The 26457-nt window shown below is 45.4% G+C and overlaps 1 long non-coding RNA gene across 3 annotated transcripts in view; it reads left to right on the top strand.

The window, feature by feature from the left end:
* Positions 1–24286, top strand: part of LOC128112642 (uncharacterized) — a 46183-nt gene extending 21897 nt beyond the window's left edge. The window contains exons 2-5 of one of the 3 annotated variants that reach the window (XR_008219076.1): positions 3521–3800; positions 3909–4005; positions 22898–22992; positions 23935–24286. This is a non-coding gene — a long non-coding RNA (uncharacterized LOC128112642). Of the gene's footprint in view, positions 1–3520; positions 4006–22897; positions 22993–23934 lie in introns of all 3 variants that reach the window. The other 2 variants (XR_008219075.1, XR_008219074.1) reach the window with 2 other exon arrangements.
* Positions 24287–26457: the final 2171 nt, after the last annotated feature.

Below are 26457 nucleotides of genomic sequence, written 5' to 3'. Positions count from 1 at the left end.
AAATGAATAAATATATTTGTCTTTCTGGCTCTGGGATACCTCACTCAGGATGATATTTTCTAGTTCCATTCATTTACCTGCAAATTGTAGACATGTGGGAGAGCATAGCCAGCTGTGAACCTCTGGGAGAGTCCAGAGTGGACATGACCAGACTGAGCTGGGCCATGTGGGACGGGGCAGGGGAACCAGGTGCAGCAGTCAGGAGGTCAGAGGTAACTGAAAAACGTCTGGATTATAGAGGGAGGAAGAGCTGCCCAGCCTCTGGGCTGGAGAGTTCTGGGTAGAGGGTGGGTTATGCCAGCCATACCCTGTGATAGGTAGGGACTGAGGGATGCTGGGAGAACCTGGAGGCCAGGTCTGCTTTGATATGTTAAATAGGCATGTCAGCTGTTTGTCCTGGGTTTGAAATTGAACATTCTTCTTCCCCAGTGCTGGGGTTGAAAGAGTGTACCACCATTGCCTGGGCTGTACTTGATTTTTAATTGGGTTGTTTGTTTTTTTTTGATATCTAGTTTCTTGGTTCTTTATTTGGGATATTAGTCCTCTATTGGATGTATAGTCGGTAAAGATCTTTTCCTAAGCTGCCACTTTGTCCAAATGAGTGTTCTTGGTCATGCAGAAGCTTCTTGGTTTCACGACATCCCATTTATCGATTATTGATCTTAGTGTCTGTGCTGTTGGTGTTCTGTTCAGGAAGTCTTCTCTGTGCCCATGAGTTCAAGACACTTTCTCTTCTGTCAGGTTCAGTGTATCTGGCTTTATGTTGAGGTCTTCAATCCATCTGGACTTGAGTTTTGTGTATGATGATAAGTATGGATCTATTTACATTCTTCTACATGAAGACATCCAGTTTGACCAGCACCATTTATTGAAAGATGCTGTCTTTTTTCCAGGGTGTATTTCTGGCTTCTTCTTTTTTTTTTTTTAATCAAAAATCAGGTATTGATTGGTATGTGAATTTATGTCTGGGTCTTCAATTTGATTCCATTGATCAATGTGTCTATTTTTGTATCAATACCATGCTGTTTTTATTACTATAATTTTGTAATACAACTGGAAAGGTGGCTCTTGAACAAAACTTTCTTATTTTACTTTTCCTTCCTCCCTTCCTCCCTCTCTTTCATCCCTCCCCTCCCATCCCCATTCCCTCTCTCCCTCTCTCTCTCATCTTTTCCTTTTCTGTATGTAACCTACACTTCCCTTTCTTCCTTCCTTCTCCCTGCCCCCCCCCCAGTGGTTAAGAACACTTGGAGTTCTTTTTTTAATTTATTTTTTAAATTACACTCATGATATTCATTAATTACACTCATGATATTAATTACATTTGTGGTATTCATTGATTACATTTGCAGTATTCATTCAATAACCATATTTATGATATTCATTAATTATATTAATTGTATTGATTTATTACATTCATGATATTTTCTTCCTTCCTTTCTTTCTTTCTTTCTCTCTTGTTTTGTTTTTTTCGAGACAGGATTTTTCTGTGTAGCCCTGGCTGTCCTGACTTCCTCTGCAGACCAGGCTGGCCTCAAACTCAGAGATCCACCCCCCTCCCCCAGCCCAGAAAACCTACACTTCCAATTAAATTACTAAATTTTCTTAACCCTACAAGGTTATCTGAATCCCTAACTCTGCTTATAGCAGAGGTTCCCAGCCTTGGTGCTGTGGATGTTTTGGTTTGGGTCATTATTTATTGTGGTGCCTATCCTATGCACTGTAGGATTTTTGTTTGAGAATTTCATATACATATATAATGTGTTTTGACCAAATCTACCCCCATTCCCTCTCCTCCAACTCCTCTCCTAACACCCCCAACCCCCACCCCCTTTTCCTTTCCAATTTCACATGCTCTCTCTTTTTAATACTCACTGAGTCCACTGAGTGCTGCCTGGTTTATCAGCCTCCATAGAAACTATCTACCAAACACTGTTAGGGCCTCCTTCCAATCCTAACAACCCAAGTCTCTGCAGCCTCTCCAGCAGCGAGTCTAGACAGCACCTGTAAATAGGCTTGTCAATCTAAAAGCCACGGTATTATAGGAAAGAAGGTGCCGCTTCTTTAAATTGAGCCTGTACTGGCTGTAGACCTGAGGGGTGGGATTAACACAAGGGGAGAAAGCGCTGGGCTAGAAGGGAGGTCCACAGAGAGAAGTCACTGCTCTTTCCATTGCTTAGGGTTTGTCTCAGGGTGTGGGGGCACCCAGGAGAGCTGATGGGATTTGAGTTAAAGTTTTTCTTTAAAATGTATTTTAAAATATGAACTGGTCTTCTAAATCCTTTATAGTTCATTAATTGATTAACCTATCTTTCTTCCTTTCCATCTTCTGGCCCATGGTGGTTAAATGTCTAAGAATTCTTTGAATTGTGTAAATATGCTAGAAATCCTTTCTATTGCCTGACCTTCAGTGACACTGCTGTTGACAAGCTCTACAGTTTGAATTCACCTCTTTATATCTCTACACCCATGTTTCTCTTCTGCAGATTGAAAATGAAAACCAGGCCAGGTGGTCGTGGTACATGCCTTTAATACCAGCGCTTGGGAGGCAGAGGCAGGAGGATCTCAGAGTTTGAGACTAGTGTGGTCTACAAATTGAGTTCAAGGACAGTCAGAGCTATAGAGAGAAACACTGTCTCAAAACAAAGAAAGGGAGGGAGAGGTGGGGGGCGGGGGAATGGAGGAAGGAAGGAATGGAGGAAGGAAGGAAGGAAGGAAGGAAGGAAGGAAGGAAGGAAGGAAGGAAGGAAGGAAGGAAGGAAGGAAGGAAGGAAGGAAGGAAGGAAGGAAGGAAGGAAGAAAAACAGACTTATCTTTCAAAAGATGGCCCCCATTGTCCTTGGACTGATTTGTCCTTGGGTTAGGCTCTGTGCTAAATGCTGGAGGCAACAAGATACAGCTTCTGACCTGTGTAGCTTGCTCCTGGTGAAATTCCCAGCAGATTCAGACATCAAAGCAAAGCCCCCCAAACTACTTTGACTGGTTGGGCACCAGCAAGCCAAAATCAGCACCCCAGAAGTGTGCTTTCACCCTCAGCACCTCCAAACCACTCCCTTTAGGGCTTCCTTCTTGCTAATGGCCTCCCTCCCTCCCTCCTTCTCATCCCAGAAATCGGTGCAGGGGGTGGGGGGGGGTGGTGGGGGGGAGCGGGGAGCAGCTGGTTCCTGTCTGGGGCTCTTGCACTCATCATCCGGGACCCCCAGCCTGGCTAAGGCTGCTGAAGTGTCTGGATTCTGCAGCCCCAGCCTCGGGGGCGAGTCAAAGAATTCACAGTCAGCACTTTCCCTTTCCCGTGTGACAGACCAGACCAAATCCTTCTTTGAGCAGTCCCGTCCCAGGAGCTGTGGAACACAGAGAGACAAAGGGGAAGAGAGTTTTCCAGGAGGGCTGGTGGCTAGGCGGAAGGTGGGCTGAAGTTTACGGCTTTTGTTGTGGGAGAGGGAAGTGCCCCGGTCCCAGGTCCCAGGCTGCCCCTTTTCAGAATCTCAGTGAAAGGCTCTTTTGTCCTCTTTGCTCCTAGTGCTGAAGGGCCAGGTGCAGACTCTGTTCCCGAGGGAATCAGAACGTTACTGCCATCAAGGTCGACAGCCCAACTCAGTGCTGAGTCTCTCTGCCTGTGGTGGTGACAACCCCCAGACCTTGAAGCAGATCAAAGGGAAGGGTGCAGGCAGGTGAAGAGACAGAGCTCTGGAGATCAGGCCCAAGCGTGGGTTTGGGGGAGCTGAGGTTCTGGCCAAACAGGACCTCAGCTATGAGGATGGTTGGACTCCCTTGTCTCCATGCCAGCAATGCTTTCCCAGGTGAGACCTGTGCACCAAAGACCACCAGTGTTTCCAAATCCTTCTGTTTCTACCCCTTCAGGTGTAAACATTCTACTCCCTATAACAAGTCACACAGTATCATTCTAGGTAACGAAACGAGGGGTCAAGGTGTATTAGAACCGTCTATGGGTTCGAATCGCAGCGCCCAGCATGGAACCATGCCTACTGGACTGCCTCTCCCGAGGTAAGTTATGAACACTCAGCATCCTTTGTCTGTGGGCCGGCTTCTGTTACACAGGTGTCATGAAACAGCGGAAGCCTCTCCTGGGCAGAGAAATGCAACCTCAGTTCAGGCCTAACTTTGTATTGGGCTCCTTCTCCCCTTCTCTCAGAACAAACATCTCTGCAGAGATCTCCACCTTCTCCCACAAGCTTCTTTTGTTTTTGTTTTTTGAGACAGGGTTTCTCTGTGTAGCTTGGAGCCTTTCTTTGGGACTCACTCTGTAGACCAATCTGGCCTTGAACTCACAGAGATCTGCCTGCCTCTGCCTCCCGAGTGCTGGGATTAAAGGCGTGCGCCACCAGCTGTGGCACCACTGCCCAGCACAACCTTCTTTTTCATGCTTAACCTTTCTTGGCGAACAGCAATGTCTTCCGTATAACCGAGTCACTGAGAGTTAGACAGATTTTCTGGTAGGTAGACAGACAGGGAGCGGGCCATTACCAGGTAATAAAGTTGGTGAACTTCCAAGATGGCTGACTTCTTCTTCCACTCGTGACCTGCGACAAAAGCCTGGCATCTGTTTTGTTTTGTTTTCCAAAACAGAATTTTTCTGGCTGCCCTGAAACTCTCTCTGTAGGACCAGGCTGGCCTCAAACTCAGAAATCTGCCTGCCTCCGGAGTGCTGGGATTAAGCCTGGCATCTTAAAGCAAAGGCCTTGTGGCTTTTATTCCTGCCGGCATTCCTCAGGAACTTGGGAAGCCAGTAGTTCCCCTATCCCCAAAGGAGCCATTTCCCTTATCCTTTGCAGAAGGGACAAATGGCTATTAGCATACCAAAGTGCATGCTGGCCTCCAGGCTCTTGTTAGACATTTCAGAGCCCATGCTAGCATCCAAGCTCTTCTCACCCCCACCCTAAACTTCCCCAGCTCACAGGCTTCCCTCCCCACAGTTACTCATTCTTCTTATAACCCTGCTATGTCAGCTATTCTCTCTCTCTCTCTCTCTCTCTCTCTCTCTCTCTCTCTCTCTCTCTCTCCTTTACTCCAGACTTCCTCCAGATGCCTCTGACTGTTCTTTTTCATATCTACAATAAAAACCTTCCCCTTATCCACACCATGGAGCAGTCATGTTGTTAGTTTATCCACGCTCCTCCTCCTCTCCTCCTAAGATGTGACAGTTCAGCCACATCTGTACACTCCCAAAGCCATCACATGCCCCTTTGCCCTCCTGCCAGCCCTTTATTTCAAGGCTCTTATTGTTTGGAGGTTTCTACTGAAGTGAGAAAGACAGCTTCAAATAGTACAGATAAACCCGAAATCACTTTCTGCAGCACCTCATCCCGAGATCCTGTCCCTCCCTCTCCAAGGTGAATACTGTTTGGGGCTAGGAATGCAGAGGTTTTGTTACTGTTCATATACATTTTTGGATATTATAATGGATGCATAAAACACATAATTTCTTGATATGATTGTATAAAGGAGTGCATTTCTTAATTTTACCAGCATCTTGAAGTGACCCAGAGCTGGATAGGTGCTCCAGGCTGAGCCAATGAAAGTCATGGTTGTAGACTTCTCCAGCCACTGGTGCCCTCATAGCTGCAAGTGAGTCCAGAACTTGGCAGGACTCACTTGCAGCTATCTTCTTGAGTGAGTAATGAACATTTTACAATCTGATTCTTGTATCTCCTACATTTTTCAGATTCTTTATCATCTCTGGCTCACAGAGAGCATTACTTATGCTTCCCTGGACTGTTTCAGATTTTCACAATACCTCTTATGTCGCTTCTATCATATGATATCAGAACATGGCCTTGTGATTATCTATTTACTTATGTGTCTCTGGACATGACTCTTTACAGACAATTACTAATTATCTGTCTGCCTGGCATTTGGTAGTCACTCATAAATGTTTATTGCATAACTAACTAAATAAAAACTTGGCCTTACATTCACCTCCTCTAATGGTTGACGAGACTCCAGCAAAGTTTTTGTATTATCTTGTGTCAGATCATTGTGCAGCAAATATTTACATCCCCATCTAAATCCCACGCAAGAAGTGTATTATTTCTACATTGACTCTGCCCTGGGCCAGGGTGCTTTCTTGGACAAATGGTATAGGAGGAGTATACAAATTGTGAGCGGAGGCGGTGTGCTTGAGGGGCAGGCTTACTGTCTTAGATCGCTCTCCTTCTCAAATAGGAGAACAGCCCATAGAAAGACACTGGTCCAAGGAGGGCGAGAAAGAGAACAAAGCACAGTCATCGTCTTGGGGATCCATCCAGCCTGTGTAAGCTGAATTTTCATGTATCTGCAGAGATGAGGTTTATTGTCTGCCACTGAAATGCAGAGGTGGGTTTGTGTCACAATATTCTTGTGGCTTGTGGCCAACGGAGATACACCCACATCAGAACCGCCTGGGGTGCATGTTCTGAATGAGGCATCTGAGCCAGCCTGGGCCTTTCAGCCTGGAGCTGCAGACATTTGTCACCATGCTGTTTACAGGGACAGAGAGAGCAGTGGGTTAGCCTCCAGGAAGCAGCTATATTTGTTTACTAAGATCTGCTCCCAGAGATTTGGAGCTGCAGTGAAGCCAGGGGACAAGATTTTCTCATAGAACCATTTCATTAAAGAAGTGGAAATTCAGAAATGTAAAGACCTCTTGAAGAGATTTATAATTGTGGCGTTAATCAAAAGCCATTCTTCCGTGCATGTGGCCACCTCATGGTTGCTTGTTTAAATTGGAATAAATTAAAATAAACCAGCCCATACAACATCAATGGCAACACAGTATTAACTTATTAAACAGGTATTTAGTATGTAATTGCTAAGTACTAGAAATTTCTGGAAGGCATTGGAAAAAAAATCCAATGTGCCTAAAATAGTCTCCTTCCCCAAAGAACCTCCAGCCTGCTTAGCTATGCTCCTTCGGTGTGGATATTGGTATTTGGGAGTTTCAAAGAAAAAAAAAAGGTAGCTGGGTATGGCAGCATCCATCTTTAATCCCAGCCCTTGGGAGGCAGAGGCAGGCAGATCTCTGAGTTCGAGGCCAGCCTGGTCTACAGAGTGAGTTCCAGGACAGCCAGGACTACACAGAGAAAACTTGTCTCAAAAAAAAAAGGTGATTTGGGGTTTTTGTTTTGTTTGAAATAAGGTCTTACTCTGCTGTCAGGTTGGCCTCAAACTGACAGTGATCCTTGGTCCTCAACCTCCTGAGTGCTGGGATTGTGTGTGTGAACCACTTCTCTTTGGGACCCACCTAACTTCCTGGTTCATGGACAGGATTCTTTGAGGTAAAACACAACCAGTCTGTCCTCGATCCTGCATTACTTCAGTAACTTTGTCCCACCACCTTCCTGAGAGAGTGCCAAGCCTTGCCGGGCAATGTGCCGGCTCAGCTGCTGTGCAAGAGGCCAGGCTCCTGAACGCGGGTCTAGGCCTTGCTATCACGGGGCCCTGGCATAATTACCCTTTCAGATCATGAAATCCATGTCTTAGGAAAGCATTTTTTCAGTCGTAGCAGATAGAAATCAAAGGACTGAAATCTTCAGAGAGCATTGCTCTGGGATTACTATGTAGCAGAAGAAAGCATTGATCTCTGGTATTTGTGCCTCTGAAGTTCACTGACTAATGCAGGGAATGGGTTGCTGAGGTAACCCTTGGCCACTGACTCAGGCACTTGGTACACTTATGTTTCCCTCAGTGACATAGTATGGCATGATTTTAATAAGTTGCCCTGTGACCTTTTTTTCCACACTATTTATCCAAACTAGGGCTTTGCCCTATGGCTTTAACGTCTAAAAGAGATGAATAGACCCATAGAATGAGTCCTTGTCATCTTCATGCGTAGTTCCCTATGGCATCAAATGCTGCAAACTCAAGCATTTGTAGAACAAGATTCTGGTTGTTTGATGTTATTTTCTGCCTAGGGTGCGTTAAAATGATGTTTAACAACTGTTACACAGGCGTGCAGAAGCAGGGAAGCTGTGGATTGGCTTCTCTGTAAAGTTGCCACTTGATTAACTAGACAACTCGGCATCTCAGAGTGTTCTCATGACAAAGGAGCCTCCTACCAGAACACTGAGAAATACCAGCAGTGACCACACGACATGGCTTAAGGAAGCTCACATCCTTGCTCCCGAATGGCGCTCTAGAACTGTAATCACCATAGGCTTTTGTCCTGAGTCAGATATGATTATTGTTGTCTGTGATGGTTAATTTTATGTGTAAACATGCCTGGACTAAGGGCAACGTATTATTGCCTAGAGTGTCTATGGAGGTGTTTCAGGAGCTGAGAGCGGCCAGTGGTCTCTCCGGGAGAACTGGGCATCCAGTCCATCAATGGGTTGACTAGGAGAAAATGGTGGAGGAAGGGCAGATTCATTCTCTTTGCCCAAGTGGAGATTTCTGGCCTTGCACATTGGTACTGCTGCTTCCCAGGCATTCGGACTAAGGCTTAAACGATCAGGTCCCTGGTTCTCAGATCGTCAGGCTCAGGCTGAATTATACCCCCAGCTTTCCTGCTTCTCTGCCTTGCATACAGCACATCACGGGATGTCTTACGCCACACAATTGCATGAGTCAATTCCTATAAGACATTTCTTTGTGTGTGCATCTCTGTTTAGCCTATGGGTTCTGTTTCTCTGGAAAACAAAATGTAATACAGATCAAGAGTGGTTCTAAAAGAACAGAATTTAAATGATATGTTTTCTGAATCATTTCTGGGACTGTTTTTAGAATCTGACTACTATTAAAGATGCTAGTGACTGCATTTCCAGCAGTAAAGGCAACTAAGACAGTTCATGTATATAAAGATATACAAAATGTCTCCATTGGACATGTATAGTCAATGACTTATAAGAAGTAGGAAATGGACACACGTGAATATGATCAAAGTACATTTTACATATATGTATGAAAGTGTCATAATATATATTAAAGATTCATTTCATCTATTTATATGTGTATATGTCTGTACATATGCGTGTGTGGCTAGAATTAGATGAGCCTGTGGGATATCTGCTTATTATTGTGTGTGCTGGGGTCTAAACTCTGATCTCATGATTATGCAACAAGCACTCCTTTTTTTTTCTATTTTATTATTTTTTTTACTTATTTTTGAGACAGGGTCTCACTATGTAGCTCTGATGGCCCTGGAACTTTCTATGTAGACCAGGCTGGCCTTGAAGTCACAGAGATCTGTCTATCTCTGCCTGCCAGGTGCTGGGATTAGTGTGTGCCATCCCATCTGGCTTCAACAAGCACTCTTAACTGCTGAGCCACCTCTCCCGTATCTGTCATAATACATATTTTAAAAGAAGCAAGGAGCTATGTGACTCTAAGAAACTTATAAACAATTTTGTAGAACAAAGGAATATAATGGCATTCATTGGTTGCCCTATAATCACTGAAAGAAAAAAAATAAAAAAAAGAAAGAAAAAGATGGACTCGGGGATTCAAATCTCTAACTCAAGCATTCATGACTAGCACAAGAACATCCAGGTGTGCTAGAGAGATCTCCCTGAAAGACATCCTTATCTCTGTAGCCACAAGGCTGAAACTGCTGAAAATCAAATGCAGAATCTCATCCTGAAACACAACACAAGCCAGTTCCCAGCTTTGCAGACTGTCTAGCTTTAAAACAAGGGCATTGAGTGTGATAGAAGACCTGTTAAGTTGACATGTGTTGTGGAATATTATTATTATTATTATTATTATTTTTTTTTTTGGTTTTTCGAGACAGGGTTTCTCTGTGTAGCTTTGCGCCTTTCCTGGAACTCACTTGGTAGTCCAGGCTGGCCTCGAACTCACAGAGATCCGCCTGGCTCTGCCTCCCGAGTGCTGGGATTAAAGGCGTGCGCCACCACCGCCCGGCATGTTGTGGAATATTATTTTAAGGTGTATTACATTTATTTGTGCTGTGGAATATTTGTTTTAGTGATGCAAAGATGTGTTGCATTCTTTTATGTTGCATTTGTTTAACTCTGTGAAGCTGTGTTCCTGTGCCTGTCTAAAGCACCTGATTGGTCTAATAAAGGTCTGAACAGCCAATAGGGAGGCAGGAGGGGGATAGGTGGGGCTGGCAGGCAGAGAGAATATATAGAATGAGAAGGAAGGTGTGAGAGAAGGAGATGTAATACAGATCAAGAGTGGTTCTAAAGGAATAGAATTTAAAGGATATGTTTTCTGAATCATTTCTGGGACTGTTTTTAGAATCTGACTACTATTAAAGATGCTGGCGACTACATTTCCAGCAGTAAAGGCAACTAAGATTGTTGTAATGTCTTACAACTGGGGACTAACCACCCAGTCACGCAACCAGCCATGGAATAAGAAGTAAAGAAAGGTATGTAGAATAGAGAAAGGTGAAAGCCCAGAGGCAAAAAGTAGATGGGATAATTTAAGAAAAGCTGGCTAGAAATAAGCCAAGCTAAGACCTGGCATTTATAAGTAAGAATTAGCCTCTGTGTACTTATTTGGGAGCTGGATGGTGGGCCCCCAAAGAGTGAAGAGTAAAAACAAAACAAAAAACAAACAAACAAAAAACAACTACAGACATGGGGACGTGTGTGCCGACTCTAATGAACCTGGGGTAATGAGTCCTTAAGTTCTGAGGAGTCTTCTTTGCTGGAGGAAGACTCTCCAAGCTCCTGACAATGGCCTCCCCACCTACAGTGGTATTAGCCTTTCCACCTCCACCTGCGGACATTAGCCCTTCATTCCTGAAGAAGTTGTAACAGCATCTTCTGAGGCAGTTGCCATGGTAAGCAGTGTGGATTCTCTTTGGGACCCCTTTCTGCTTCTGACATCTACGTTAAGCTCAAGTCCCAGCACATCCCTAAGTTAAGGTACAGAATTTGGACCCATTAGGGAGAATGCTATACTCCAAAAGGACCCCTTGACTTTTCTCATTTATACAAACAAGTATTTTGGGAATATGGATGGGAATGGATATTGCAGGTGGGAGATAATAGCTGAAGTAATATAAAATTGGACCAGTCTGAATTTTTTATACATTTTTTTAAAAATTTATTTTTATTTTATGTGCATTGGTGTTTTGCCTGCATGTATTTCTGTGTGAGGCTGCCAGATCTTGGAGTTACAGACAGTTTTTAGCTGCTATGTGGTTGCTGGGAATTGAATCCAGGTCCTCTAGAAGAACAGCCAGTGCTCTTAACTGCTGAGCCATCTCTCCAGCCCTCACTATGATCTTTTTTTTTTTTTTTGGAGCTGAGGATCAAGCCCAGGGCCTTGCGCTTGCTAGACAAGCGCTCTACCACTGAGCTAAATCCCCAACCCCACTATGAATTTTTGATGTGAGTGCACTATGTAGAGATTCTGCATCTAATGCTGCAATGTGGGGAGTCAGAAAAGGCTCTGGTTGGCCAGGTGGCTAAAATATGGGATGAAAAATGGCCAACCACTAGCAAATTGAAACTGCCTGACCTCCCTTGGTTGAATATAGAAGAGGGATTCCAAATGCTCAGGAAAATGGAATGCTAAAGTAGATTGGCTGTTTATGAGCTACTCACCCCTCTTTGCAGAAACCATAAGCAGCCCCTGTGGCCACTTGCTGTCAGTCATGGTCAACCCCACTGTGTCCTGTGACATTGGAGCCAGTGCTCGACCTTTGGGCCACATCCCTTTTGAGCTGTGTGTAGACAGGATTCCAAAGTCAGCAGAGAACTTTTGAGCTCGGAGCTCCGCAAAGGAAAGGATTTGGGTATTAGGGTTCCTTCTTTCATGGAGTTAATTCCAAGATTCATGTGCCAGGGTAGTGACTTCACATGCCGTAATGGCACTGGTGGTAAGTGAAGAAATAAGGATGAGAGCTTAATCCTGAAGTGTGCAGGTCCTGCTCGCTTGCCCATGGTAAATGCTGAAACAAACACAAAAGGTTCCCGGTTTCTCAACTGCACCATGAAGACTGGGTAGCTGGATGCCAGCGTGTGGTCGTTGGGAAGGTGAAAGATGGCATGAACATTGTGGAAGCCATGGAGCGCTTTGGTCCAGGAATGGCAAGACCAGCCAAAAGACCACCATGGCTCCTTGGACAGTTCTGATACTTTCGATTGGTTTGTGTGCATCTTAACCACCAGCCCGCTCCTTCTGCAGCTCCCGAGAGCTCCCTCTCCCCTTCGGCTTGCAGTATCCTGGAATTATTGTGCTCTCACGAGAGTTCCTTGGGTTCATATTTTCCTCTTCAAATCTAGATGGATTTCAGAGTGAAGTATAGGACCACGAATAAAAACTAAATAAGAAGCCAGGCATGGTATCGCATGTCTTTAATCCCAGCACTTAGGAGACAGAGGAAGACAGATCTCTCTGAGTTTGAGGCCAGCCTGGTCTACCAAGTAAGTTCCAGGACAGCCAGGGCTATATAGAGAAACACTGTCAGGAAAAAACAAAAACACAAACACAAAAACAAGCAAACAAATAAAAGAACTACTCCCTTACACTGGGGGTATCTAGAAGTATACCCTTAACCAATAGTTTGGGAAAGATTGTGCAGGGAGCCCCTGCACCCTTGAATGACTCCATCATTTCTCTAGCTTCCAGATCTTGTGGTGGAAACTGAAACGTTTCAGTTAAAAACCTAACAGTGATGGAGTGGCCATACTAACTGATCAAGGTAGACTAAGTGTAATGATTGTAATATACAGTGAAGTCAAAACAGCAACCAGAATAATCCAAGTTTCATAGACTGTGGCAATGGCTGGCTGTTTTTGGAGTTCCTAGAAGCAAACCAGGTAGGAATCCTCATAAATTCTTACTTGATCTGAATAAGCACGCCTATAATCTCAGCATTTCCAATGTGGAGGTATGAGTTCAAGGCCAACCTGGCTTCATAGACAGACCAAAAAATCTCTCTTTGGATGTCTCTGTGTCTCTCTCTGTGTCTCTCTGTGTCTCTCTGTGTCTCTCTGTGTCTCTGTCTCTGTCTCTGTCTCTCTCTGTCTCTTGCACACACACACACTAAAAAGAAAGAGAGAGAGAGAGAGAGAGAGAGAGAGAGAGAGAGAGAGAGAGAGAGAGAGAGAGAGAGATTGATTCTAGGTCAAATAAATGTAATTTCCACTAGAATAAAATAAAATAAAATAAAATAGAGCCACAAACTCTTAATTCTCAAACACTAGCCTCCTTACAGATACAGAACACCCTGAATGAAGGGGAAGTCAAGTCCCTTGGAGGGAGTATGTCATCGTACTGAAACACATACATTATTAATATTTTCCCAGACTTCCCTAAGGGACAGACAGTCTTTCACCAGGGTAACTGCACAGAGTAGATCTTCAAGGACTCCTAGGCACTGGGAACCCAGAGTGCTTCCTAGGACCTCCCAAATATCACTGTGCTCCAGTTACAATAGAGGCTTACCCAGGTCTTAGATGTCTTCCTTAGTGGGTCTAGTGGGTCCCTGAATCCATTCTGCAGTTCTTTTCCAGGTTCCAGAATGCTTAATTAGAACAGAAATAATTAAGCAGCTGGCAGCCTCTCCATGCGGGTTCCCTGAGCAGCAGAATGAGGGCTTTTATGGTGGAAAAAGCTGAATGGAAGCCATTAGAATGGCTGTATTCTAGGGAAATAGTCATCAGAAGCATCCCCTGCTGCGTCCCCAGACAGAGGGACAATCAAATCCAAACCAAACCAAACCACAGTTCCAAACCTGAGGACTTGAGAGGCAGAGGTGATGATTCCCACCACACACTCCTTCAAGTCTCCTTCTTGGCCTCTGGAGAAGGTGGGCTTGGAGAATGTCCGTGGATTTTTGTAAGCTCACCCAAGTGGTGAGTCTAGTTGCAACTGCTATTCCAGGTGTGGGTTCATCACCTGAGGAAATTAACACATCTCCTGATTCGTGGTATGCAGTTACAGGTCTGAAGAAAACGCCCTCCCTCCTTCTCTGTGACAAGAGCCACCAGAAGCCATTTGCTCTCTGCTGACACAGCCAGCAGCATACCTCCACCGCCCTGTCTCAGGAGTGTAGTGATCCTTCAGCCCTATGGGGTGACTTAGACCACAGGCATTTTGATAGGCTGGCTGTCTCTTGGTCAAGATCACACTGGCTGCTCCACTGATGACATTGGGTTGATTGGACCTTATAATCAAGACATTCTCAACTACTCCAGAGTTACTGGTAAAACATCTGTGTGTTCAAGGCTGGGAAAGAAATTTAACTAAAATTTTAGGGGTCTTCCATCTCAGGAAAGTTTTTAGGGGTACAGTGATCTGTTGAGCTATCCTAGGGGGAAGGTTAAAATTCTTCTTTATTTTATTTTTTTGGTTTTTTGAGACAGGGTTTCTCTGTGTAGCTTTGGTACCTGCCCTGGATCTTGCTCTATAGACCAGGCTGGCCTCGAACTCACAGAGATCTGCCTGCCTCTGCCTCCCGAGTGCTGGGATTAAAGGTGTGCACCACCACTGCCCAGCTGAAGGTTAAATTTTTGACCTGGCATCTCCTGTATCCAAGAAATGCCTTCTGAGCCTCTTGGCATTTTAGAGGTAATTGAATCCTCATTGGGTCCATTTACCAAGTGAGCCAAAAGCTACTGGCTTTGTATGGCCCCAAACAAGAGAAGCCTCCATACCTAGGCAAGGTTGCTGAGCCAATGGCTCTGACCGGGGACTTTTATCAGATGTTGACCCACTGGTGCTTGAAGAGTTGCACGGGTATGAAGAATAATCATTGTGAGAGTCTCTGGATTTTGAAGCAAGATCATGCCCATCGTATGCATCATGTGCATATGAATATGTTAGAGGCTGTATGCTGTGGATATCGCTCTGTATGCAGCAAATGTGTTGCTCTGATTGGTTGATAAATAAAATGCTGATTGGCCAGTAGCCAGACAGGAAGTATAGGCAGGATAAGCAGACAAGGAGAATTTTGGGAAGGCTGGAAGGCTGAGTCAGGAGACACCAGCCCACCGTCCAGGGAGCAGCAAGTAATGGCACACAGGTAAAGCCACGGAACACACGGCAACATATAGATTAACAGAAATGGGCTGAGTTTAAATGTAAGAGCAAATCAGTGATAGGCCTGAGCTAATGGCCGAGCAGTTTATAAGCTTCTGAGTGATTATTTTGTAAGTGGCTGTGGGGTCTGTGGGGCTGGGCAGGACCGGAGAAAAGTTTATTAAAATTTTATCGACGACAAAGTCTGAAACACACACACACACACACACACACACACACACACACACACACACCTGTAACCTTCACCTAGGGCCTCACGGGGGAACTTTAGAGGAACTGACAGAGCAAGTGAAGACTCAGGCCTTGCTTATACATGATTGTGTACCATCAGGAAGCCCACAGCTGCAGCTTCTTGCTAGGACTATAGGAAGTTCAAGACCATGGTGTCAACAATGGCTTAGTTTCTAATTAATTTTGTATTAGAACATGAAGGGTATCGTGTGGTAAGATTTTTGCCTCTGTAATTGGTGGTGTGAACCTGGGAGAGCAGGGCCTAAAAATGAGGCCAGCTAAAGTCTCATGCAATGGCTGACTTTATTCAGAGCATCAGACAATTTATACTCTGAGGGTTCAGAGGAGTCACCTGAGTAAAGTATATAATCACCAGGACAAGACGCACATGGCAAAAACCTGTTTTTCCATAGAGGCCTCTGAATAACAACAGCTGAAGTCCACTCACTCCTATCTGCTACCCCTGGGAGGAGCAGGAAAGCACACTCCAAGAACAACCCATGTCAGGAAGAAACAGAGCTCACTAGACTCTTGTCTGGTTTGCCTGGAGTTTTCTCACAAACATTCAGAATTCCCCTTGCACTGTGTCCTGACAGTAAGACAGAGTATGTGAGCCAGAGAGAGCCCACTGTAACAGAACCACCGCCATAGTAAGTCATCAATCTATTAGCCCCCAGCCTTCATGACCCAGCCATATTGCAAAGACCCTTCCCAATGCCCCTGCGCATGAACGTATTCAAGTGACAGCTTCTCCTGTAACTCCTATTTGTACCACTGGGGTCCTTTGGTACTCTGGGGGCAGAAGTTATGAGAGGCGGTAAGAACACAATATGAACCTTAGATTGTCATAGGCCATAGACCAGTGCAGAGTTCTCTCACAGTAGCGACAGAGACAGAGCCAACTGGGAGGGTTTGGATGGAGGTGCAGAAAAGGCAATCTTCTGAAAAGGGTGTGTGGAAACTTACCTGGATATATGATTTAAGTGGGAGTTAGAGAATAAAGAAAACAAACATAGGGATATGCATGATTTTGAAACCTTAAGGCTCACTCCCAGTGACAAACCTCCAATAAGGTTTGTCATGTTCTATATTGGGTGTGGGTGTTCACGCGGGTCCGTGGAAAGAAGTACAGAGGCACCTCAGAAGTACAGGGACACCCCAAGGATGAATTTTTAGCCTTTCCTAGCTACGGCTGGGATTCAACTCTACAGACTGGTCCACTCTCTCCGTGAATAAAGGGCCCTTTTATTGTTATCCAATTCACACCTTTAGCAAGTCAATTCTATATACCAAAGCTTCTTATCTAAGGCCCCCAGAGGGCTCCATTCTCATTAAAACTACCTCAGTGCGGTAGAACAATACTTCTGAAATACTAATGTATTTTAATAGATATGATGCATTAATAAACTTAACAATCTTAATTAATGTATGTATGTATGTATATTAAAGAATTCGTCATTTGTGTTCCTCTCCATCTTTCCTGCTTCCTTGACTACCTGCTAAGGGCTGGGGGTGAGGGAGCAGAGGGGCTTCCCTGCTGTGGCTCTCAGGGAACACCCTGGAACAGCTCCTTTCTAGGTGATGAAGATGGGTACTGGAGAAAAAGAAAACTTACAGGAACAAAGAATTTTCCTTTCCTTGTTAGGGGGTTCCCCATAAAATGCTGAAAATCAGAGATACCTCGCCCTATGCTCTAATGCAGTGGTTCTCAACCTGTGGGTCTCAACCCCTTTGGGGGGTTGAATGATCCTTTCACAGGGGTTGCCTAAAACCATTAGAAAACACAGATATTTACATTATGGTTCATAACAGTAGCAAACTTACAGTTATGAAGTATCAAAGAAAATAATTTTATGGGAGCTGGAGAGATGGCTTAGTGGTTAAGAGCACTGACTGTTCTTCCAGAGGACCTGGGTTCAATTCCCAGCACCCGAATGGCAGCTCACAACTGTCTGTGACTCCAAGATCTGACACCCTCACACAGACATACATGCAGGCAAAACACCAATGCACATAAAATAAAAATAATAATAATTTTATGGTTGGAGGTCACCACAACATGAAGAACTGTATTAGAGGGTCACAGAGTGAGGAAGTTTGAGAATCACTGATCTAGTGAAACTGGAGACGAAATCTTAGTTTGGCAGAGAAAGACTCAGAGGGCCTGAGACAGTTCTCCGAGTTTCCCGCCTAAGCTCAGCAGTCGGGACTATATCCACTCTTGCCTAAGGCTGTTACAGAAGTACCTAAAAGAGGTCCAGCCCGTTAGGAGATGCTTCCCGCTGGGAAGATGCAGCCCCAGAGCAGATGTCCGTGTTGTCCCCACATCAGAGGCCAGATGGGAGCTCAGTTGCCTCTGTGGATGCCAACAGGGATAGACGCGGACAACTGATGGCTCTTGGGAACAGGGGCGTGGCAGAGGGTGCCAGCATGGAGAGATGACAGCCAAGGCTAGATGAAGTCCCTCCATGTCCAGATGTTCCTCAGTTTCCTCCTCAGGGCAAAGGGGGAGGAAGAAAAATCCAGAATGGATCGAATTGACCCGGAACTGACTTGTTTCCAGTTCTGACACTGAGTGGAACAGGGGCTCCCTGTAGAAAGAGGGTCCACATTGGACCTCGTGGCACAGGCCTGTAATCCCAGTGCCTGGGCGCTGAGGTAGGCTCACCATGAGTAGCCATTTGGGCTACATAATGGGTTCCAGGGCAATTGTAGACTACAGAGTCAGACCCTGCTTAAACAACTACTGAGCCAAACAAAAAAAAAATTAGAGTCAGCATGGACAATACAGACTTTTACATTTTTGTATAACTGAGTTATGAGGTCAGATACCTATGACTATTGCTGAAGTCATGCTGAATTGAGCAGAAATGCTTCCTGCTCTGGGGGACGGTGGAGATGCTTACTGTACAGAAAGGGTTCTGTTAGAAAAATGTTGGAAAACCGGGTGATGGCGGTGCATGCCTTTAACCCCAGCACTCTGGAGGCAGAGGCAGGCGGATCTCTGTGAGTTCAAAGCCAGTCTGGTCCACAGAGCGAGATCCAGGATAGGCACCAAAACTATACAGAGAAACCCTGTCTCAAAACAAAACCAAAAACAAGCAAACATACAAAACAAAAAAGAGAAAGATATTGGAAACAAAGCTAGGTATGGTGATGTACACTTGTAAAGTTGAGGCAGAAGGCTAGCAGATTTGAGACTAGCCCAGGCCACATAGTGAGTTCAGAGTTGATCTGGGCTATACATAGCAAGACTGTTAGTTATTATTATGTGCTGTGTTATTCATTAAGTGGTGCTGTTTACTATGTAAGAAAAGCCACAGGATATGACAAAACTCACTATAAGAGTTTATTAGGAGGGGAGTGCTTAGGTCTATGGAAGTGGTTGTGCAGGGGAGAGAGAGGAAGATGAGAGGGGAGGAGTCTGTGGCCCGGTTTTTATGGATTCCCCTTGCACATGTGCAAATGGGCTTACGAAGCTACACCACGCATGCGCATAGATTATGTGATCACGCTAAGCACAAATTATGTGACCACACAGCGTGTGGATTACATGCCCCAGGATGACTAAGCCTCTTGCTTGGCTACTGGACAGTGCATGTGTGATCATGTAGCAGCAAAGACCTCGACTAATAATTTTCAGATTGAAGGATGGTGTGGGGAACATTTCTCTTTGCTATGTAGAAGGGGATTTGGGTGCCACTTCTCCTGACTGACAGAAAGAAGGAACAGAATGGTCATGTCACCGAGTCTCCTGTTCTAGAAAGTACTGTAGTTTGTTTTCCCAGATTTCTGATGTAACAGTCGATCTCCAGTGGGAACAGGCACTTTCTGCTCCTAATGGTCTGGTGCTCTTGCCTCTCTGCTCAGTGACCCAGACACTGTAGCTCAACAGAATACAGGCTTAGGAGGGAGGATGGATGGCCACAACTTTGTCCCTAAATACGCAGTCATTAGACTCAGTTCCTCAACCCTGATTTCTCATTGGGATTATCTGGGGTGCTTTCTAGAAATACTGAGCTCAGAACCCTCCATTCGAGATTCTAGTTTATCTGATTTGGTTTGTAATTATGGGCTTCTAGAGAAGACAAACCTGCCTCATGTCAACTGGGATCCCACTACTGAGCACACTGTTAGATGAGAGAGACTAATTTTCAGTTAGCACAAGACCACCTAAAATAAAGGCTGAACTTCCCAGTGTCCTTTGCAATGAGATTGGCTGCTCAGTTGAGAATTTAGGATTTATTCAGTGTAATAAAGAGGAGAGAACAGAGCCCATGGTGGTTTAATGATGAGAATTTATTTCCTCCCAGGACAATAGGTCTTTAGGTTGCAGTCCAAGGCCAGAACAGTGGCCCAAGATATCATCAATTCCCAGGCTCTTCCTGCGTTTCCATTGTGCCATCTTAGCACAGTGGCTTCTCCTGTCACACCACGTGACAGTGGTTGTCGCAGTCCCAAGCATCACATTCTCATTTACTGCAGGAAGGAGACCTGAGGGATGGCTCCTGTTGTTTTTTTTTTGTTTTTTTTTTTTTTGTGGTTTTTTTTTTTTTTTTTTGTCTCTTTCATTGTTAAGGAAAGCAAAAAACTTTCACTGAATCTCCCTAACAGACTTCCCACACATATCTCACTGGAAGAACCACGACCTACGACCACTCCAGCCACAAGAGAGGCCACAAAGGAGTATTCAAATTGTTCTAGCCTCTGTACTGGAATGGAGTAAAACAAGTCGGGATGGAGAAGATGTTTGATCAGCCACCCAGCCGTGTCTGTCTTGTTCACTGGCTACATCTGATCAGCCAAAGTTTCTGTACATTACACTTCGTGGAGTCGCTTCTTAATCTGCATCACCAGAGCGGTCTCTGTTTGCAATGCGTGTTTGCTGAAGTATGTGAGAGCATTCAGTTTTTCTAGAAAGGACAAAGCAGGCAAACAGGATGCCAGCAGTTCATTAAAGGTGTGAAGAAGCACTGATAGCAAGTAAATGAGATGCAGGCAGAACACGGAAGATGTGTTAAGTAAAAATACGGATGAAATTAGAAGCGCACGAGATGGAAGTAGAATTCTTAAGGTGTGCTAACTGCAGACAGCAACAGGCCGCAAGGCAGTCTGAGGATGTGCAGAATAAGCCAATGTGATGTAACAGACAAAAGAGTGACAAAGAGGAAGAGATGAGTGTGCCCTTACTGGGCTGACAGTTATGTCATCCCTAAACCAGTCATCCATCCATTGGTGACACCCAATGTGAACACGGTTCCCTTGTGGTCCTGTGTGAGCTCCATTCAAGAGCTGCAGATAAAAATTGTAACTGTTTGGAAAGCTACAGCTGTGGTTGAGCATCACATGGAAAACTATGTGTCTTCAAGCCTTATGCTTTCTGTCTGTGAGGTCTGGTCCTCATAACCATACCATCAGTAGGGAAGGATGCTGAGGGGAGGTCAGGGAGTAACGAGTGCAAAGGGGAAGAGAGGGAGCGGGTATGTGCTTGCACCCTAGCCAAGTGTGTTAACACACGCCATTTCTTTCTCTTACTCCTCACTGATTGTTTTGGAATGATTCAGTCACCCATGGGTCTAAGTTACTTTGTATTTTCCTTCCATGAGTGACACACCTCTGTTTCTGGGACAGTTTACCTGTTCCTCTGTCTGTCTACTTCAGTGTCCCTTCCCTACACTTCCACCAGAGAGATCTTTCACAGCTGTGAATCTGGTCAGAGTCACCCTGTTTTCAACCCTGCATCGTCGTCTTACCATGGGCATCTGGGAGCACCAGCACCTTATATGGTGCTGCACTGGGCTCTTGGAGAAGCATACTCTGAGATGCAGATAAGCATGCAAAAGTGCACTAGGGGAGTACACTCGGGAGCATGCAGAAATGCACTGAGGAGTGTCCTCAGGAGCATGCAGAGATGCACTGGGGGAGTGCCCTCAGGAGCATGCAGAAATGCACTGAGGAGTGTCCTCAGGAGCATGCAGAGATGCACTGGGGAGTGTCCTCGGGAGCATGCAGAAGTGGACTGGGTGAGTACCCTCAGGAGCATGCAGAAATGCACTGGGGAGTGTCCTCGGGAGCATGCATAAATGCACTGGGGAGTGCCCTCAGGAGCATGCAGAAATGCACTGGGGAGTGCCCTCAGGAGCATGTAGAAATGGACTGGGGAGTGCCCTCAGGAGCATGTAGAAATGGACTGGGGAGTGTCCTCAGGAGCATGCAGAAATGCACTGGGGAGTGCCCTCTGAGCATGCAGAAATGCACTGGGGAGTGTCCTCAGGAGCATGCAGAAATGCACTGGGGAGTGTCCTCAGGAGCATGCAGAAATGCACTGGGGAGTGCCCTCTGAGCCCTTTATGTTCCTCAACCCTCCAACACCTACCAGTTGTTGAGTGTAAGTTGTCCCTCCATGTGACACTGTTGTCCCTCTCTGCAGCAGAGGACAACTCTAGAAAGTAGTCACTCTGATCCAGGTGCCTCTGCCCTGATCCAAATGGCGCCATGAAGTCCTCAAGACTTTACCTGGCCTTTGCCATTTTCTCTGTGTTAGTTCTTGCTTTGCTTTTATTAAAGGCGAGTCCACCGAGAATCAGTTATCACCCACACATCTCAGTCACCTTCCCTTCCCTGCCTGGGGCACACCATTTCTCCTCCTCCCATAACGTCTTTGCCCATGGCTCTACACTTCACACCAGCTGGACCCCTAGCTTCTCAGGTCAGTCCGGCTCCCACTCCCTCCCACCTGGCCCCCTCTGAGCTGGTGGGCCGGGTCACGGGGGAGAACAGAGCTGAAGCCCCACACGAGGCTCAGAGAGTGAGGACTTGGTCAGGAGGGCATCAAACGGCATCCTCTCTCCCGGGGCCTCTTCCTTCTCATCCCCACTGTACCCCAAAGCCAGCAACCAGAAGCCTGGGATTGTTTCCTAACAGAAGACCCCATTCTATGGTTCTAAGCTGTGCTTTGCCATTTTAATAGCAGGCTAAACTGGAAAACACAGAGGGAGCGTTTTGAAGATGCCCTGCAGCTGGATTTGTTTTATGCTAGAGCAGTTTTGCTGCCTGGCTGCTTCCCGCTGAAAGCACGGAGGATGTGCTGAAATGCTGCCTGCCACCGTAAACAAAACCAGCTCAGGCAGAAGCCTCCCTCTTGCACTGACAGATCCGCCTCATAAACCGTAAACCGCTGGCAGCGGTACCGTCTGACAGGCCCAGCGCTAGGAAGCGAGGGCTTCAACAATAACATCGGACAGCGGGGAATTCCTAACTCTGCAAAAGACATTAGCGTCATCCGATGCAGGGCCACTAGTTGACAACTGAGGAAACTGAGGCCAGGTCAGGCTAGGTCACACAGGTAATGAACGCGACTTGAACTTGGCACCGAGGTTGATTTTTGCTTCCTTACATTGTGTTCAATCTCATCACTTGGCCTTAATGTCTTTGTTTTGCCGTTGTGCCCTGCAGAGGACCCCATGTTATTTCCCCAAACACCAGTAATTACACTCTCTTGCTGCACCTGGAATGGCTCTCGGTCTCATCACGGGAAGGAACAGCCAACAAGTTCACTAATTGGCCTGTTGTATTCATTCCTATTCTCAAGGCTAATTATTGGTTTAATGAAGGCATTTTGCTTTGATCATAAATGCCATCACATAAAATATCTGATGAAATCTAGGGCTTGAGAGATGGCTCAGCAGGTAAGTTCCTATTTCTGTTGCAGAAGACTTGCTCGTCAGTTCCCAGCATCCTTGTGGAGTGGCTAACAAGCCCTTGTAACCTCAGCTCCAAAGGAGTCAATATCACGGGTCTCTGTAGGTGGGTACCTGCCCTCACAAGCATGTGTCCACACAAAGACATGCATGCTCACGCATAACTAAAAATAAATACATATTCAGAAATGTGATGCATCTTGACCGCGTCGTTATGAGGACCTAACATAGGGGTGAAGTGCTTTCATTAGAACTTACAGGTGGAGGGGCTGGCTTAGTGGGCAAAAGAGCTTGCCACCCAAGTGTGAGGATCTGCATTCAAATCCCCAGAATTCACACTGGCTGTGTCCTGAGCACCCACAGCCCAGCTCTCCTGTGGGGAGATGGTGGGTAGAGACAGGAGAATCCCCTGAAAAGAGCTAGCCTGCTGTATGCAGAGGGAAAAACCACCAAGAGACCCTGTCTCAAACAAAGACACACCTACAATAGGACACGGACAAACACCCACAGTTGTCCTCTGATCTCTACACACATGCCGCGGCATGTGCATACCATGTATGTACACATACCTACATGCATACCATACACCATACATGCACGCACATAAAGAATTTATGAACACTGTAACAACTAATTACCTCTGAGATGTTTAAAGCTTAAATAGCAGCTGGAGAGATGGCTCGGCTGCTCTACCAGAGGACCCAGATTCAATTCTCAGCACCCACCTGGCAGCTCACAACCATCTGTAACTCTAGTCTTGGGATCCATTGCCCTCTTCTGGCCTCCAAGGGCATTGCATGCATGCAATGCACAGATACACATGTGGGCAAACACCCATACACAGAACAAAAGTTAAATAGAAACATACTCATGGATTCAAAATTGTTGTCTACTTTACATATTAGTTCATACATTTATGAACAAACTGTGTGGGGGGTTATTTGTGAAAAATCACCATCTTCTTGGTGAGGATTCCAACAGGCTACATTAAGCTATTTGTTTACTTAAGATTTCTTTGTGTTCCTATGACATCTTTTCCTTTTTGCAGCTCACAGTGCTTAATGAATATTAACTCAAGAATCAGCGCTACAGGAAAGCTGAGGAGAGAAGCTGGCAAATATTAATATACTGCTCTCAGGACAGAAGGTCTGGAGTCTGCCTGGAAAATCTACGGAGCATCTGACACTTGCATGCCGATGTATTATCAGAGTGCATTGTGGAATTTGTTTGATGTGTATGTGACTGGTCATTTGCTCCTGGGCATCTTTTCAGTTGAGAAAAAAAGAACTGATAACAACACAGTATATTGTTGAACTGAAAAGTAAACCAAATTGCAAACAGTATAGGCCGTCCTTTTGGGAGGCAAAACCAAAAATAAAACACAAACGTTTGTTTCTTCAGCCACTGCTCATTCTGTTGCTGTGACAAACACCACAACCGAAAGTAGTCTATGGGAGAAACGGATTTATCTGGCTTACATTTCTAGGTCACAGTCCGTCACTGAGGGAAGTCAAGGCAGGACATCAAACAGAAACTTAAAGCAGAAACCGTGGAGGAATGCTGCTTGCTGGCTCCCCCACGGCTCTTGCTTAGCTGGCTTCCTGATAAACCCCAGGACCACCTCTCCAAATAAGGGTGCAGTCCACAGTGGCCTAGGCCCTTCCAGATCAATTAGCCATCACGGAAAATGTCTCACAGACAGGTCCACAGGCCAGTCTGAGCAAGGGCCTTCCTCAATTGAGTCTCTTCCATCAGGTGACTCCAGAACTAACAAGCCGCCAACTCAAGTTGACAAGGACACCCACCCAAACCTAAAACTAACTGAACGTCTATCTTACATCAGACCCAGTGCCGTGTGTCTTATGTGTGTGTCTCTAATAATCACACCTGCCTTGCAAGATGTGTTCGGAGCACAAAGGTCCTTGCACCTACAGGTCACCAGGGAAACCAGGAATGTTGAGCAGGCAGGGTCCTCTTTCAAAGCAAAAGATGTATAACCTGTTTTTCCACCCAGAAGGCTGGGAACTGGAGGTGATTAATGGTCCTGTGGGCCGTATTATCTGAAGAGTCAGGCCATACCAAGCTTCTACAACCAGGACTGGAGTTACCTAATAGTCTCAATGACCCTTACATTATCTGTATGACCAGGGGCTCCCACAACCAAGACCAGAGGTGGCTAATAGCCCAAATGACCTCTACACTATCTCTGACTGAGACCACACCAGATCTTCCCCCAGGTCTTTTAACTAATACATGCAACCTATCTCTAGAACCCATCTTCCTGATACCTACCAAGTTGATTTTCAATGTAATTATGCCTCCTTGTGCACTGGGGATTGTGTTCCACCAGGGAAACTTTTTTCCAAATTGCAACGTGTTTAAATATGCCTACAATAAACTGCCTGGCATCAGGCTAAAGACATTTCATCCAGCCTGGCTCATTAAGTCGGGCTGAAGCAAGTTTTCCTTCTTCCTCTTTTTTGTTTGTTTGTTTGTTTTTTGGTTTTTCGAGACAGGGTTTCTCCGTGTAGTTTTGGTGCTGGTCCTGGATCTCGCTCTGTAGATCATTCTGGCCTCAAAGTTACAGAGATATGCCTGGCTCTGCCTCCAGAGTGCTGGGATTAAAGGCATATGACACCGACACCCGGCTCCTTCTTGCCTCTTAGCAGATAGCTTTGCTGCCAGCCATGATGCTTGAAAGGATCCTCCCCCCCAACTCGCCCCCCCACTCCCCACTCCCATCCCCCAAATCAACACAACAGTTTTGCTTTTGCAGGTCAGAGAAGTGCCAGGTGCCAGTGTGAGAATTTAAGACATACCACTGCAAGTGGAGAATTGACTAAGGGAACTTGAGGCCAGGTTCAATATTCAGAAATATTTCTTCTTTCCGGTTCTCTGCCTCATGATACGCATCTTTTTATTCATTTGGCACTTGAAAATCTGAATCTGAGTCTAAAGTGTTTCAAAATGGAAAAGCTTTGAATACCAGCATGATCCACCTGGCCTTGTGTGATGGGTCACAATCAAAACACAGGAGCATGCAAGAAGTAAAAATGGATAAACCATATCTGAAAAAAGTGTTCCTCATGAGAGAAATACAAATTTCAATTACTGTGAGATTTCATCTTACTCCATCCAGTCAGAATGGTTAAGCTCAAGAAAACAACTGATACCGAGTCTGGAATAGGACACTGAGTCTTTGGAGTACATGTCCGTTGAGTGGGATGGCTAGGTCCAACAGGGGATCTACTTCTAGCTTTTTCAGACTTCTCCACACTGATTTCCAAAGTGGCTGCACCAGTTCACAATCCCACCTCTTTCTCCACATCTTCACCCACATTTGTTGTCAATTGTTTTCTTTCTTTCTTTCTTTCTTTTTTTTTCTTTTATTTTTCTTTTTCTTTTTTTGATACAGGGTTTCTCTGTGTAGCTTTAGTGCTTTGTAGACCAGGCTGGCCTCAAACTCACAGAGATCCGCCTGGCTCTGCCTCCCGAGTGCTGGGATTAAAGGCGTGCGCCACCACAACCTGGCCCAAATCTTTAAATTTGAGTATACAACCTGAAGTAACTT

Source organism: Peromyscus californicus, unplaced genomic scaffold (assembly GCF_007827085.1).
Source record: "Peromyscus californicus insignis strain IS unplaced genomic scaffold, ASM782708v3 Scaffold_17__1_contigs__length_78620276, whole genome shotgun sequence".
In the NCBI taxonomy this organism is placed as follows: domain Eukaryota; kingdom Metazoa; phylum Chordata; class Mammalia; order Rodentia; family Cricetidae; genus Peromyscus; species Peromyscus californicus.
This window is presented reverse-complemented; position numbering and strand designations above follow the sequence as displayed.